The sequence below is a fragment of the Biomphalaria glabrata genome, chromosome 3 (genome assembly GCF_947242115.1).
Source record: "Biomphalaria glabrata chromosome 3, xgBioGlab47.1, whole genome shotgun sequence".
Taxonomy (NCBI): Eukaryota; Metazoa; Mollusca; class Gastropoda; family Planorbidae; genus Biomphalaria; species Biomphalaria glabrata.
In genome coordinates this window covers 2,185,480-2,203,875 of record NC_074713.1, presented here as the reverse complement: position 1 = coordinate 2,203,875, position 18,396 = coordinate 2,185,480, and the positions used below count along the sequence as shown (strand labels likewise).

General features: G+C 35.7%; 1 long non-coding RNA gene across 1 annotated transcript; it reads left to right on the top strand.

Annotated features, from left to right (window-relative positions):
• The first annotated feature begins 2,535 nt into the window (after window positions 1–2,535).
• On the top strand, window positions 2,536–13,866 carry LOC129925170 (uncharacterized). Its single transcript, XR_008776949.1, has 2 exons — window positions 2,536–6,628; window positions 13,384–13,866. It is a non-coding gene; the product is annotated as an uncharacterized LOC129925170 (long non-coding RNA).
• The last annotated feature ends 4,530 nt before the right edge of the window (window positions 13,867–18,396 follow it).

The following is an 18,396-nucleotide window of genomic DNA, read 5'->3' as shown; positions in this document are numbered from 1 at the left end:
CAATAGGTGCGGACAGTTTGTTGATTAAAATTCTGTTTAAGTCTTCAGGCATTATGTAACTAGGATAACTGAGGAAAAAAAAGAACAACGCTGGCAGAAGAAAAACGCCCAGAAAAGAAAAGCAAGGCAAACGACACTAGCTTCAGCTGGAATAACCTGCCCAGTGCGCGGCCGAACATTCCGGGCTCACATAGGTCTTACCAGCCACATGAGGAGGCACAAAACCCCAGTGCAAAGCCCTCAGCCCCCCTGGATGACAAAGTGGTCATCATCGAACCACGATGGACGAACTATAGATATATGTAACTAGGATAAAACTAGGAGACAGACAATGGGAGATAATGTTTCACTCCTCCAGACACCTATGTGTTGTATATCAAGGGCAAGCAACTCATCGAAGATTTAGGGCAGCGGTTCTCAACCTTTTAAGCTCGGCGACCCCTTTTTATATTCCCCCACTCTGCCGTGACCCCCCCCCCACCCCTTCCCCCCAAAAAAACAACAACAACACACACACACAGCAATTGAAGAGTAGACAATAACAATCCATAGTTTCGATGGTCTTAGGCGACCCCTGGCAAATCGTCAATCGACCCCCAAGGGGGTCGCGACCCACAGGCTGAGAACCCCTGAATAAGGGTGAAAGATGATAGCTGTTTATTTAAAGGCTATAAAGAGTATATAAGGACGTCACAGACATGATAAGCAGTTGTTGATTTTTTTTTTAGCGGCTCCCGAAAGGGAGAATGGCCACTAGTGTTTTTGTGAGATCTGTCTGTCCGTGCTTCTGTCTGTCCTTTAAGTTCATCTGTTCCGTTATGGTCGCGAACAGGGGCGGATTGGATGTCAAAATCGGCCCAGGCATTTCTATACAATCAGGCCCGTAAATTACATATCTTTTGATGGACATCCAATTAGTGGTCCTCAAAATCATTATATTACTTTGAGCATCGATAACTGTTCACATGCATACAATGAGCTCTGTAATTTTATTTAAAAAAAAAAAAAAACATAGCCCTTACGTTGCTTTTTAAGCGCCCAGTGTGTAGGCCCTAAAAGCATACTAGTAGCACTGTCTACGGATGTAAGCTATTACATTATTTCGAATAATGTATTAAATTAAATTACAATTAGAGAGATTTAAGAGGGCCCCGTTTGTAAAAGAATATTATAAAACCTGTAACAATTTAATACATAGTGGCATCCATGTGGCCCTTTCTGTGGTCCTACTGGCCCATTTGGGTACCGGCCCACCGGGCTTTTGCCCGAATGCCCATATAGCCAGTCCGCCCCTGGTCGCGAAAACTAGAAGATGTTGAAGATCTGACATGATAATATTTTAGATCTTTCAAATTTTAGATGCAGCGGCCACTTCTTTATTTTTTGAAAGTGAAACATTTAATATAAAAAATTAACTATGCAAGCATTTTTATTCATGAAAAGAAAAACAGTTTGACAACTATTAATAGTAAAATCACGAGATATTACATTAATAAGGTACAGGGTCCTCCTGTACATTTTCAAACTCTTATGAAACGACTTTATGTTATTCTAAAAAAAAAGTTCTAGAATCTATTTTTATTACAATATTAAATGTTTTCTTCTATACAAGTCACGTGTTTTTTTTTAAATAAAGTGTTTACTTTTGTTTTAAAAAGAGAAACAATGCATTTAAAATGTAAATAAGTTGAGCCTAATTTATAACAGCAATTCATAAGTATTACCTTCTATCCAAGGAGGCGCGGTAGCTGGGCAAATATCGTTTAGCCACCGAACCGAGGACCGGGGTTTTTAATTTCGGGATCCTCGGGCGCGATGGTATGACATGACGTCTTGAGACAGCTAGGAAATAATTCATCGTCTGCTGAAAGACGAAACATTTCCAAACACTGCAGACGACAAAACAGTCATGACAAATTTCTGGATTTTTTTGTTTAGGAGATTTACAGAAAGACAACAAGATGGCTGTCACGGATGAATTTACTTATATATGTTAGGTGGCGCGGAGGCTGAGCGGTAAAGCGCTTGGCTTCTGAACCGGGAGTCCCGGGTTCGAATCCTGGTTAAAACTGGGATTTTTAATTTCGGGATTTTTGGGCGCCTCTGAGTCCACCCAGCTCTAATTGGTACCTGACATTAGTTAGGGAAAAGTAAAAGCGGCTGGTCGTTGTGCTGGCCACATGACACCCTTGTTAAACGTAGGCCACAGAAACAGATGACCTTTACATCATCTGCCCTATAGACCACAAGGTCTGAAAGGGGAACTTTACTTACTTTTTTTTTATCTTCTATCCAAATAGGACAGGGGTTCTCAACCTGTGGGTCGCGACCCCCTTGGGGGGGGGATCGATTGACGATTTGCCAGGGGTTGCCTAAGACCATCGAAAATATGGATTGTTTTTGTCTATTCCTCTATTGCTGTATGTGTGTGTGTGTGGGGGGGGGGGTCGCGGCAGAGTGGGGGATTGTAAAAAGGGGTCGCCGAGCATAAAAGGTTGAGAACAGCTGAAATAGGAGATAGGGTTGTAACACATGTTAGACACCTTATTTATATAGGTTAGTTATTTAGCGACGCACCATAGAAGACGCATATTGAACGGGACTAGTGACGTTTGGGATATGTTGGGCTAGAGACCGGAAAATCAGTTAGCGATAGAACACTCCAGGGTAACGACGTGTTTAGTGACAGAGACTTCTACTGTGGCCTTTTTATCAGAATAAATACATGTTGAATAGTTCATCAGAGTTGACTACATCTCTTCACTTGTTAAAAAACAGGTGTTGTTTTATTCTTGTTTGTATTGCTGCTCAACTACACGTAATACACCCGAACAATTACACCCAAACGATTGCAGAGTAATTGGTTGACTTCAAGACAGCCTGAATAAGCAACATCACAGTGGCGACCCCGAACCTCGAAGCCGGACCCCTGATGAAGCCGAACATCGAACCGGACCTCGAAGCAGAACGTTTACTCAGGTGAGGGTCGTGCACTCGAAGATATAAGATTTCATCGGAGTACGGCTGAACACAGCATCATCGCAGAGTGACTTTGTTCTGGATCTACAAGCAGTCGTCGCCTGTTTGATCGCACGTTCAACGAGCCGTTAACTCAGGGTGACCTTCGTCAGGACAGTAATCATCGCAACGTCTGGTCTACTTAACCAGTATATTATCAAAGCCTGATCTTCATATGCTGAATCGACCTACAACCAGAGAAACCGTTCATTCATAACGGGTGAGAGATCGTTAGTGAACCTGTTGGACATATTTTTTCTTCGTCGTAGGAGCCACATCGAGTATCAAGTTTTACCTCGCCAGTTCGAGAAGGACAGTTTGCCCGCTGTCAGAAGTATTGTGAGTACTACAAGTTTGGTAGCTAACTAAATCGAAATCGCTCTGTCGTCTTACCCTTGGAGAGATTCTTGTGGAGCAGTTTGCTCATTGAACCGGTTGCTTGCCACTTTTATAACGGTCACTGTGTTTAACCTTTGGAAGGTTAGTGAAGTAATCTTTATCAGTACTGAACATTGATATATCTAGTATTCGTTGGTCTAGACCATACCTAGACTTGTTAGCAGTGAAGTTGTGGAAACAGCTACATCCACTTAATTTCGTTGAAAACCGTTAGTCGTATAACGGAACGTCGTCGGAGGTGACCTTGGTCTCACCTAGTCTACATTGGACAGTTTGGTCTAGTGAAGCAGAGTACAACAGCAAACTTCGTCGTACTACCAGAGTAGCAGCAGAAGCAGTGAACTATTTTAGAGAACCGTTATTCGTCAGCCCAGATCAAGTCATCGTCAAGAAAGTCGTTATTCGTCAGCCCAGATCAAGTCATCGTCAAGAAAGACGTTATTCGTCAGCCCAGATCAAGTCATCGTCAAGAAATTCGTTATTCGTCAGTCGTCCAGATCAAGTTGCCGTCAAGAGACTGTTATTTGTCAGTAGTCGTCTACACAAGTCAAGTCATCGCCAGAAGAACCGTTAACCTATTCGTCAGTAACTGTGTACACAAAGTCGTCGGAACTACACATACGGTCATCAACAGTCGCCGAAGGAACTGAAACATTTTGCTGTGGCATATCAAGACATCTGGAGCATTACGTGGGATACTGGTAGCACCGGAGAACAGAGTCAGAACTGGAAGAGAGGCAGTGGAATTTGTTGTGATCTAGCATATTCGGGAGTCCGAACAAAGGGATCTTTCTTATCAAAAGCTAAGTGCCATTTTTCTTATTAGTGTATGTTTAGATTGCCCTTAGAAATAGATTTTGTCTAAATTTGGTATGTTAGCCTGAGTAAAATCAGGTGGTGCTGAAGCCTTAAACCCGTTCGGGGTAAAGACATAATTTAGATGAAAAGCTATATTATACGTTTAGGGTTGTAAATATCAGGTGACCGAGCCTCGCTCGGATGAATAATTTGTTAAGGAAGGATATAATACCCGAAGTCATTTTGAGAATATTTTTGTACCAGGTGGCCGAACCTCGCTCGGTTAAATAATTTCGGAAGGTTATATACCCGAAGTCATTTTGGGAATATTCTTGTAATTACGAAAATAAACGATCGGATAAAGACTACTAATCTGAAGAGTTGTTTTAGTGTTCTGTTAGTTCTAATTGTAGGCCTAATTGAACATGTCGATTAAATTTAGTATTTTAAGTCCTCCTACAGTCTAGACAAACTACAGCTCAAGTCCGTCTTAAAGTTTTGCAATCCATCTTTTGCGTAAAACTATTGTAGGCTTACTATTATTGGCTTGGAAGAAAGTCATTGCAGTGTAACTTCTCTACGTTATAGGGTAAAACATGCACTTAGTGACAAAGTAAAATGGCGCATTTTTCTCATTAGACTTAAATCATTGCATTAGTTTTTTAAAGAAACGTTTCCGTAGGGCACCTCTGTTACGCCGAATAATATGCTCGTTACCCATACGGGATACGTGCCATGCACAGCCTGACTGTCGGACTATAAGAAGTTCATACCGGCTTTTGCCATCCATCCATCCTAGTGGTGCTATGACCTGCTTTTACACATCCCTCCATTCAGATCTCTCCTGGGCTTTCCGTCAACACGGCCTAACTCCAAGCTTTTTACCGAGGTTTATAGTTAAATCAAAAGAGGCTGCAGCGTACGCAAACTCGTTGACCGCTAGATAGATATCACGTTTAGTGTGAGCTAGTAAGGCGTAGAGAAGCTGTGTTATGACCATTTCCTTTGTTTTGGTACAGGACAGTAGACACCGAAGCATGAACACATGGTAATAATTCACCAGCAAAATAATAATAATAATAAGGCTTGTCTTCGAGTCCGAATATTAATGAGGATTGCAGCTGTGACCTACATATCTTGCCACATCCAAGGCAAGCATAACCATTGTCCGCGGTGCTCGATTAAGATTTTCTTTTAGCGTCTGCGTCTGTCCACGGCAGCAAATTTTCTTTTGGTCTCAAATGTGTATCCGCGGCCTTTGTATAGAGGGAAATCTTTAAGTCCGAAAGTTACGCTGGACAGAGCAGTATCCTGTATGGGAGACGAATCTCAGACGAACGCATGCCAAAGGCAGTCTTTTTTGGTGAGCTAAAAAGGGGGCGACGTAACACCGAAACGCTTAAAACACCAGCTTATGGCGCAAACTTGACTTAGCTGACATAGAAGAGAGCACCTGGTTGCATGCAACCTCAGAACGAGACAGCTGGAGGTCAGCAGCAAAATAAACAACAAAGTAAAAGGTATCTACACCGCTCTACACAATTAAAGTGTAAACAACTTATTAAGCACTCGTTATTGTTTGCAAAGAAATATTTTAGTGTACTGCGGTAAGCCTAGTGACGTAAGCAGCGTTTTTCCCGTTTACGTCATGGAAAATTTTCATTCATAAAACATTCTAGCCAAAACTAATTTTTCGATAATGAGGCATTTTCAAACCGATATAACGGTCGACCTCGAGTTTTCCCGATGTGGCCAATGAGTTGAGAATTTTTTTCTCACTATTATGCACATACCATGAACTTTTAAAGAAAATCGTTAGAGCCGTTTTCGAAATAAAATTTATATATATATATAAATATAAATATATATACATACATACATACATACATACAAGAATTGCTCGCTTAAGAGTATAGGATATATATATATAAATATAAATATATATACATACATACATACATACATACAAGAATTGCTCGCTTAAGAGTATAGGATTTGTTTTGTTTGTGTAAACGTCATATCCGTTGTTGCCTAGTTACTTCGTGACGTTATCATTGTGTGCCATATTGTCATATCCCAACCCATAGCGATAGTCTCATTTAATTATTTCATTTGTTTATATTATTTTAAATTATTTATTTTTATTAATTTAATTAGATCTGTATTTTTTTTTCACTTAATGATAGAAAGTGCGGGTAGGATTCTTTTACTGTGAATCAGACTAAAATAATTTTAGTTTGAGCGGTTAAAATCAAATATGATTTTGCCATGAGAATAATGCCGAAACTGGCTATGTAGTCAAACACTATCGTCTGGCTAAATTTAGATCTGCAAATTGTTGTACATCTCTTTGGTACAATTTGATTATCTAGACTCTAATTTGAGAATATTATTAATTGAAAAATGAATGAAGGTAGTACATTCTAGATATATATATCTTGTTGAAGATATATTTGACATTGTATACACATATTTATTTCGTATGGTTAAATAGAACCATAAGTTCTGGATTGGATCTAAGAAATCTATCTTATCTACTCTAGATCTATAGAGACAAAAGAGGAGGCTCTTATAGTTTGAACACCCCATCGGATTCTCCTTTCTAAACGGGTCGCTTTTTTTTGTTTGTAATTCATTTGTTTTTATGTTTGGAGCTAAAATCGACGATTCGGGACTGAGCATGTCCAATTTTAGATAAGTTCTGGTAATTTTGTTCCGTTTTTCCAAAGCAGATGGCAGTTATTTAGATTCTCGGTAAGTTTGTATGTTAAGCTGTTGTTTTAACCTCCCCCGGCAATTCATACCCATATAAGGGATGAAGGCTATATCATGAGCCTGTTTGATCGTAGGCTGATGGGCATATCAAAATAAGCTTCCAAACATCTTTAGAAAGACATTCCAATCACATTTATACCGTTAGCTGTTAAATAAAATTAAAAAAGGGGGTGTCCAAACAAATAATAATGAATTCAGCTCATTCTCCTTTTTGAACACAGCAAAATCGTATTAAGAAATATTATTGGGATTAATAAATCTGATTTTTTCAATGAATAAACATGACCTAGATAGAGATATCTAGAATATATAACTTATGAATGAAAGAAAAAGTGTGGGCTGCTAATTTGAAGCCAGAGACCATGCCCACTGCATGTGATCACGCAAGATAAGCTGGCGGTAAGGAGAGGTATACACTCAGCGAGTAGTGTCACAAACTATCCAACAGGCAGTGGAGGGAAGGGGGAGAGAGTCATGAAAAGAATTATAAGCATCTATGGGAGGGAGGGGATGTTAAGGTGTCACAAAACGAACTTCCAAATTATGAAAACAAGAAGAGGGTCCTTGGATGGGAGTTAAAAGAAAGACAGAGAGAAAATACAAGTAGCCTAGTAGAAAATATCATGTTTATTAAATTAAAATAATTAATTTATAGCTCTATAATCTATATAAATTTATTTCTGTCTGTTTCTACACATAGATTATATAGGTATTTAAATAAATAAACTATACACGATATATATATATATATATATATATATATATATATATATATATATATATATATATATATATATATATATATATATATAAGAGAGAAATAGAGAGAGTATATGAGGAAATAGACTATAAATACATATTGCAAAATTGAATCTACTTCTTTTACTACAATCTAAATAATTTTTAAGTAACACCGATATAATTTATTAGCAATTACATAGTGGTGTTCAACACCGGTGCTCACTGTTCAACTAAAGGAGAAAGCCCAAAAACTGCGTTCAAAATAGGAGCATGAAGTGACCTAATTTATTTTAAAATAAAATCTTGACTATGGGTGGTAATACAAAGGAACACAGCTATTTTTATAGTCCTTTAGTTGCAGAATAAGAATCTGCTTTCAGTTTTTTTGTAAGTTAAACCTTCACCAAATAAAAAAATAAAATAAAAAATTGACCTAGTTCCCGAAAGTCGGTGTTCAGTTATAAGAATCTACCATATATATATATATAGATCTAGACTCTAGACAGTCTTTGAATTTACTCTAGACATTTCAGTCACATCAAATTTTAAAATTGATCATAGTTATTCATACTAAAAGTCATAGTGCTCTTGATAACTAGATCTAAATGGTATTATTATACATACTATAATATACTAGATTTAAATTTGTGTGATACTAGACCTAATATACAGATTTGAATATAACCATAATAACTCAGACTAGATTTACTCATTTACTAAATCTATAGATAGAGACATAACATTTAAAACTTATATAAAAGTTTGAAAAAACTTAAAAATAAAATAAGTTTAAAGTATAGCCATAACTAATATAGGCTAAGTAAAAATATATAAATTTGGGTGAAAATAAAATACAATGGCTACATCATCATATGTGGACCTTAAGGAGGTTAAGGAAACAGCTATGCAGGATGGAAAGGCTATGGAGTTAAAAGGAAAGGACTTAGCAGCTTATGTACAGCAAGTTGTGAGGGAAGAAACAGAACGTCAAAGACAGAAAGAAGAGATAGAAAGGCAAGACAAAGAGAGAGAAAAAATTAGAGAACATGAAGTTAAAATGGAGAAGATGAGATTGGATGCAGCACAAGCCAGAGCTCAAGCTGAACAAGGAAATAACACAAATAACTCAAATAATTATACCACACAAAGAGACAACCCAAATTCACAGACATGGCTAAAGAGAAAAATACAAAGTTTTGATGAACAGAAGGATGACATTGGTGATTTCCTGAAAAGATATGAGGCAAAAATGTCTACATTTAATATGCCTGAAGAAGAATGGTCTGAAATACTGATAGACTTTGTTCATGGTCAAGCTCTAACAATATGTCAAAATCATGACCATCATATTGATGATAGCTATCAGGTTTTAAAAAGAGAGTTATTAAATGCCTATGGTCATAATGCTACAACTTTTAGAAAGAAATACTTTGACAATATACCATCATTAGGAATAGAACCCCAAACTACCATTAATATGGAAAAGGATTTTTTCAATAAGTGGGTAAAATTAGAAAAAGTGACAAACTCTTATGAAGGATTAAAAAATTTTATTCTAGTGGACAACTTTGTAAATAAATGTGATCCTCAGTTACAATCTTTTATTAAAGAAAGAAATCCAAAAACTATAGATGAAATAACAGAGATAATGAGAGTATACAAAAATGCCTATCCAAATAAACCATTTTCTGATAGAGATAAGAGCAAAGTAGATTTAATAGGATACACCAAAGAAAATGTTGATAGAAGTAGAAATAGAAGCAGATCAAATAGTGGAAATAGAAAATATAGTGAAATAACCTGTTTTAAATGTCAAGGAAAAGGTCATATAGCAGCTAACTGTAGAAGAGGGAATAGCAGGTCTGGAAGTAGAAATAGGTACAATGAACAAAATAACAGTAGATATAGGAGTAGAGATAGGAATGACAGGGGAGATTATAGAAATAGAAGTTACAGTAGGGAATACAAAAATAAAGGTACAGATAGGATATATTTCATGGAAGGAAATAGGAACAATTTTGCAGTGTACCCAGGGTTTGTAGATAGAATTCCGGTGGAATTAATCAGGGATTCAGGTTGTAACACTTTGGCAGTAAAAACTAAATTTGTCAAACCTCATTGGTATAAAGGGTTTACTAGGAAAGTAGAATTAGCAGATGGCACCGTAAGGGAATTTAAAGCTATAAGGGTATACATTGAAACTCCATTTTTCACTGGTTATTGTGATGGCATTGCAATACCAGAAATGAGATATGATATGTTAGTAGGAAACATAAAAGGAGTTAAAGAATGTTCAAGAAAAGAATTAGAAGACTGGCAAAACAAATACAAAAACATAAGACAAAATCATGGAAACATAGAAACACAAAATATAACAAGTATGGTAATAACAAGATCAATGGATAAACAAGATGAGAAACAGGAAAATACAATAAATGTAATTAGTAATGATAAAGAAAAAGAAACCAGTAATGTAATACAAATAGAAAATACAAATGTTAAGGAAAAAGAGATAGAAAATGAAACACAAAATAGTCTTGAAACACAAATATCTCAAAGTGAAAAAGAAACAACACCCACATTTGCATTAGAACAAATGAATGACAATATTATTGGGAAAATTTATTCAAGAATATCAGATAAAAACAATAATAATCCAATGGAGAAATTTTGTATAGAGAATAAAATATTGTTTAGACAAACAAGTAATGATAACAAGAAAATAAAACAACTTGTCTTACCACAGAAATATTGGAAAGATGTTTTAATCATGACACATGATAATAATTTAGCAGCACATAGGGGAGTAAAGAAATGTTATAGGAATTTGTCAAAACAAGTATTTTGGCCCAAAATGAAAGCAACAATCAATAAATACATAAACTCATGTGACATATGTCAAAAGAGATCTAACAAAAGCCTAGTGAATAAAGCACCTATTCAAGAAATGGATGAACCTACAGAACCATTTCAGAAAGTATCTATTGATTTAATAGGTCCTTTAATTCAAACTGAAAATAATAACAAATACATTCTAACAGTAATAGACATGTTTAGTAGATACCCAGAGGCAATCCCATTATCAAATACAAGTGCAGAGAATATCATTAATGCCATAACTCAAAAAGTAATTACAAGACATGGTATACCTAAAATTATATTGAGTGATCAGGGATCTCAGTTTAAGTCAGAACAATTTAAGAAATGGACTAAACAATACAATATACAACACATATACTCTTCGGTTTACCACCCAGAGAGTAACGGTTTATGTGAACGATATGGTGGTTCATTAAAAAGATCACTAACAAAAATAATTCAGAATAATCAGAACAAGTGGGATCATTACATTAACTATGTACTATTTGCTCATAGAAACAACATCCATGAAGCAACACAATTTTCACCATATGAAATAATACATGGAAGAAAACCCAGAGATGAATTAGATGTTTTTAAAGAAAATCTAATAGACAATGAGAATAAATTAAATAATGACAGTGAAACAACAATCACAACAGAATTGAAAGAAATATGGACTCAAGCATATAACAACAATAAGAAGTACAAACAAAGTGCTCATGAGAATCTAAATAAGAAAAGACAATTGAAAACACTAGAAGTAGGAAACAATGTATTAATATTAATAAATGACCTGAAAAATAAAATTGGTAAACAATGGAAAGGTCCATTTAAGGTGATAAAACAAATTAGTGATGTGAATTATCAAATTGAAATAAATGGGAAAATTAAAACATATCACATAAATAATTTGAAACTGTATCATGATAGAGAAGATGAGTTGATACAAAACATTCAGGAGGAAATAGAAAATACATTTTCAGAAAGAGAAGAATGCTTGATGATAATAACAAATGAAAATCACAATGAAAATGATATTAAGGAAATACCTGTAATAGAAACAAAAGAGAATCAAACTTGGCAAAAGATTAATCTTAATAATTTAACTAAGGAAAAGTCAAAAGATATAACTAAAATAATACAGGAATACAAAGAAATTTTTTCCAGTATACCAGGAAAAACAAATATTATTAAACATGACATTAAAGTAACAGACCCAAAACCTATCAAGCTTAAACCATATAGAATACCGCTACATTTACAAGACAAAGTAAAGAAAGAAATAGACAATTTACTAGAATCAGGTATAATTGAACCATCAACATCTCCTTATGCTTCACCAATTGTGATAGCCAAAAAGAAGAATGGAGATATAAGGTTATGTATTGATTATAGGAAACTTAACAACATCACAGAATTTGACCCATATCCAATGCCAAATATAGAGGATATTTTACATAAATTAAATGGAGCAAAATTTTTTACTAAATTGGATTTAACTAAAGGTTATTGGCAAATACCTTTAACAGAAAATGCAAAACCTTACACAGCATTTGTAACACCATATGGTATTTTTCAATGGAATTATATGAGTTTTGGATTAGTAAATGCACCTGCCACATTTAATAGAATGATGAACATGATAATTGGAAACAAAGAAAATGTTATTTGCTATTTGGATGACATATGTATTTTTAATAATAGTTGGGAGGAACATTTGGTAGATGTAAAAGAAGTATTCAAAATAATAAAAGAAAGTGGACTTAAAATTCAAGCAGAAAAAGTAGAAATAGGATTGGAGGAAATAATTTTCTTAGGACATAAAATAAATAACAACATGATTAGCCCTATTGAAGATAACATAAAGAAAGTACTTAATATTGAAATACCTACAACAAAAAGACAAATTAAAAGTATATTGGGAATAGTAAATTATTACAGAAAGTTTATAAAGAACTTAGCAGAAATAGTGAATCCACTAAATGACTTACTTAAAAAAGGAAAACCTCAAAAAGTAGTCTGTAATGAGGAATGTGTGAAAGCTATTGACAGAATTAAAGATGTTTTTAGTCATGAATTAATATTAAGACTACCTGATAAAGACAAAATATTTTATGTCACAACTGATGCATCTGGTAATGCTATTGGTGGTTGTCTAATGCAGAACTATGATAACTTACATCCTATATTATATGTAAGTAGAAAATTGTCAGAGGCAGAAAAAAAATATAGTGTCATTGAAAGAGAAGCCTTAGCTGTAATATGGGTAATTACTAAGCTAGAGAGCTATTTAATAGGAAGGAAATTCATATTATTAACTGATCATAAACCTATTCAGTATATACAGCAAAAGAGCATGAAAAACAGTCGTGTTTATAGATGGTTCTTAGCACTACAGGAATATAAATTTGAAGTGAAAGCTATTAGTGGATCTGTGAATATTGTAGCTGATCTATTGTCTAGAATGACATTGAAATGAAATAAGTTTGTAAACAAACTATGATTATATTGATGATGATTATGATTATATATATATTAATATATTGGCACAATTTATATGTTATGGAAAAGGGAGATAAGTAAAGTTGATGTTAAGCATTTAAAAGTAAGTATGGATATTTTTTTTTTGTGTGAATCACTTCATATATCATTGACGAAAGTTAGTTCTATGGAAAAGGGTGAGTATTAAAGAAAAATGGACAAAAGCGTATAAAAGGGTGGTAAGAGAAAAATTTATTGAACGTGTAAATAAAGTCTATAATTGTTTTTTGAAATATTGTATTTTATCAGGTTAGTGCCAGTGAAGAACATTAGTGATGTGTGACGTGCCCATAAGATGCCACATTTTCTTTTATGATGAACTGTGTACTAATGAAGATGATTTTGGAATGTTATGAACTGTTATTAACATTGACATGAATATGAGGAACTGTCAAGATGAAGATGTCAAGATGAAGATGTCAAGATTTTATGTTTGTGGTCTTCCCCTTAAATTGAAAATGCCCTTGTAAGACTTGACAGTAGTGGAAAAATATTGACATATTTTTTTTTCAAGGGGGGGAGGAATCTGTTAGACACCTTATTTATATAGGTTAGTTATTTAGCGACGCACCATAGAAGACGCATATTGAACGGGACTAGTGACGTTTGGGATATGTTGGGCTAGAGACCGGAAAATCAGTTAGCGATAGAACACTCCAGGGTAACGACGTGTTTAGTGACAGAGACTTCTACTGTGGCCTTTTTATCAGAATAAATACATGTTGAATAGTTCATCAGAGTTGACTACATCTCTTCACTTGTTAAAAAACAGGTGTTGTTTTATTCTTGTTTGTATTGCTGCTCAACTACACGTAATACACCCGAACAATTACACCCAAACGATTGCAGAGTAATTGGTTGACTTCAAGACAGCCTGAATAAGCAACATCACACACAGTATATTCTGTACTTCATAGCTCCTGATACTCATGCGGCTAAGAGTAGGCCTATGTTGTTGTTTTAATTTCAGGTTAAACACTTTATTGTTCATGGCCATTGTATCTTAATTTATGTTAATTTTGAGTTTAAAAAAAAACATAATAAAATAAATAAAAACAAAATACGCCTGCATGAAAACAAAGTTTTGAACCCAGGTCATTCATGTATATCTATATATATTTTTACATTTGAATTTTTTTTTTGTATTTTTTTTTAAATTAAAAATGCATCTCTTTCTTCACAATTAGGACATTCAAATTCAGTGTATTTTTTTTTTAAAGGAAACCTCAGAATTAGCGCTATTCAGTTTTAGCTTTATCATCATAGGAATCCTTGGGCCTTAGGCCTCTTTTCTTTGCCTCTTTTTTGGGCTTTATGTGCCTTTTATATGGGCCATCTTGCCTCTTTTGGGGGCTTTTTTTTTTAATATGTTTTTATTTGTAAGTTATCATAATTCACAAGTATTAAATCATAAACAATTGAAAAGTGATTAACCTAAATATTTAATAATAGTAATAGAAATATTATTTAATATCAAAGACATACTACCTAACCATCCTAACCATTGAACCCACTAAAGACAGAAAAATGATACAAGTATCCTCTACTCCAGGACAATCAACACAATATCAGATATCCCTGACCCCCAACACCCTATTTCTGGAAAACTACCTGAGCATTGTACAGGTATATGAAAATCAAACTAGATAATTCTCTACCCTAAAATCCATTATTTTTCTAAATGTCAATTTTAAGTGATTAGGATCAAACACCTTATTATTATGTAGACATTTGAGCCAGCTAGCCCAAACAAGATTCTTTATTCGGAAACAATAATCAAGTTAAAGTCATGTATCATTTTATTTTTTAGTTTTGGCAGCTTGTTTAAAACAATAGACAAGTTAACATTTACGTAGTTGCCACAGTTTGCTTCTAATAAGTCCCTTACAGTACTTCTAACTTGAAGGAATAATGGACATTCCAAATACATATGTTTCTCATTATCAGCATTTTCAAGATGGCATAATATACATTCACGGTCATTTGCCCGTTTTCTAACCATAGGGATCATCCCAAAGATAAGTCTATAACTTATCTCTCTAGGTTTTGGTGGGATATGTTTCCTGTGTAGGTTTATGAATGTGTCTTTTTTTTGGAAATAACGGATCGACTATGAATAAATGATTATAATTCATTATCTTTATAAAACTCATAATATGTGTTCATATATGAGTTACATCGAGTGTGCATATTTTTGGTCTAAAAATATAATTATACTGCTAGAAGAATGCCCTGGCTGTGATGGTGATAACCAAATGTTGAATGGCTTATTTAAAATTATTGGGGGAGCTACCACCTTCTACCAAGCGCGTCCCCAGGTGGCGGATAGGGGAAAGACCCTTAGATATAAGGGTTAGCTGTGAATAGCAAATAAACAGCCGCGGACCAACTGGTTTGCAGTCATGGAGGATGAGGTGAAGTATTCCAGTGGTTAGAATATTTACTAAAAACATCTCAGAAATCCAGGGAAATGATTGCAAAAAGCGAGTATAGGGCGCTCTAACTCTAAACCCGGGTAGATGAAACCCGTTAGCTAGGGATAGCAGTTCATCTAGGAGAGAAAACTCCGAAAATAAACACCTGCTGCCTTGCAGATGATCTTGGTTGATCAAAGGCTATGGGAGCACACCCAGAAAGAAAAGCAGGCTGAAGTCGGAGTCAATGGGCCTCCTGGCGCATAACACATTGACACGCAACCTCATCTATGTTGGAGTTCAGTAACGATTCTAATAGATGTGGCGTCCTGCCTGTGGAATCCCGCCGCGCAGGTAGGGGGCCGGGCTCTCCGCCTCGAAGGAGCCCACACAAGCGAGCTGGTGGTTCTTCTATCTCTGCCTGTGGAGCCAGGAGCAGGGACAAGAAAGTAAATACTACTGGCCAACACTCCAAGACCACAAGTCTAAAAATCTTACAATGGAACGCAGAGGGCATCCAAAAGAAAAAAGAAGCTCTAAAAATATTTCTGCATGAGAAAGAAATTGATGTAGCTTGCATCCAAGAAACTCATTTGAACAGTAATCTTCGTTTCTCCATTAGAGGCTACACCTGCATCAGACAAGATAGAGAAATCAGACCCAAAGGAGGAATCCTCACCCTCATTAAAAATGATATCCCTACCACAGACATAATTATGCCCAACTCCTCAGAATCAGAAATAATGGGAACTAAGCTAATTCTCCCAGATGGAAATATTAATCTATTTAACTGCTACTTCCCACCAGACAAGGAAATAGAGATTGACCACATTCAAATACCTGACCAAGAAGACTGTCTAATCTTAGGAGATATGAATAGTCACTCTCAGAGCTGGGGATACCCAGACCTAAATGCCAGGGGAGAAGAAATTGAAGAATGGCAAGCAGAGAACAGACTTATCTTGCTAAATAAACCTGAGGACAAACCAACCTTTTTTTCAAGAGCCTGGCTAACATCAACCACTCCAGATCTAGCCTTTGCAACAGACAACTTATCCAAAAAGTGCACTAGAGAAGTTGCAGACCAGCTAGCCACCAGCGACCACAGACCCATATTGATCAGTATCGATACCTCCTTCAAAATATCAGAAAACTCCACCATCCCCAGATGGAACTACAAAAAAGCCAACTGGCACCTATTCTCAAAGCTCACAGACCTATATACAACTTCAATAAACTGCAAAACAAATCAGGTTAATAAGTCATTCTCAGCTTTCTCCAAAGCAATACTCCTAGCAGCTAAGGAATCAATTCCTAGAGGAGCAAGAAAAGATTATATCCCCAACTGGTCTGATCACCTTCAACAACTCCACAATGCCACTATTGAAGCCAGAAACACAGTAGAAAATAACCCTTGTATAGAAAATAACATAAATCTAAAAGCAGCTAACGCAGTTTTCAGGAAAAATTACCTTTCCGCCATGAGGAAAAGTTGGCATGAAAAAACAGAACAACTAAACGTAGATAGAGATGGCCACAAACTCTGGCGTATAGCCAAATGTCTCAACCAGGAAGAAAACAGAACAACTCCTATAGTAATAGAAAAGGACAACAAACCCCTGAAAGGCCAAGAAGCAGCAAATGAATTCATTAAGTTTTTCCAAAGCGTAGGACAAATACAAATTAATGAAAGTAGAAATAAAGATGTAAACTCAGAAATCCAGGATAAATTTAAAGAAAACAATCCAGCTTACTCCTTGGGAATGACCACTAATCTTAAAATGAAGGAACTAGATGAATCCCTAAAAGCCCTCAAACCAAAACAAGCCCCGGGCCCAGACAAAATATCAAATGACATGCTTCTTCACTTGGGTCCTCAAGCCAAAAGAAAACTGCTACAATTATTCAATGCTAGCTGGAAATCTGGCAGAATTCCAAACATCTGGAAAAAAGCCATTATGATCCCTATACTAAAGCACGGCAAGCCAAGAAATAAACTGGATAGCTACCGTCCCATCAGCCTCACTAGCTGTACCTGCAAACTGATGGAAAGAGTGATAAACAGAAGGCTGACATGGATCCTTGAGTCAAATAACCTACTCACTGAAGCCCAGGCTGGCTTTAGAAAAGGCAGATCAACAGAAGATCAAATTGCCTTCATCACACAAGAAATAGAAGACGGCTTTCAAGAAAAGAAACCAACAACAATTGTGTGGGTTGACTTAGAAAAAGCATTTGACAAAGTCTGGGAACAAGGTCTCTTGCTCAAGCTAATCCAGCATCACATATCCCACAGAATGTACAACTGGATAAAGGAATACCTAAATAATAGAAAAGCCTTAGTTTGCATGCAAGGACAAAGAAGCCACACAGTGGGTATAAAAAATGGTGTCCCCCAAGGAGGAGTCCTATCCCCAACACTTTTCCTAATATTCATAAACGATCTAAATCAAAACCTACCCAAAAAAGTTAAGAGCAGCATGTATGCAGATGACCTTGCCTTAATTAGCACAGAAGAATATGTAGGAACATCGAAATTTCGATTACAAGATGCTCTTGATAAACTCAATAATTGGTCCAAAGACTGGGGCATGTCCATTAACACAAAAAAGACAACATATACCATATTCTCACTGTCAACAAAACAACAAACAATAAAATTAACATTAGATAAGGAAGCTTTAGAAAAAAATGACAGCCCTACTTATCTTGGAGTCACCTATGACCCGAGACTAACCTGGAAAAACCAAATAGATAAAACACAGAGTAAAGGCATCCAGAGACTATCCCTCTTGAAAAAATTAGCTGGCACAGATTGGGGAGCAAATCACAACATCCTGAAAAAGAC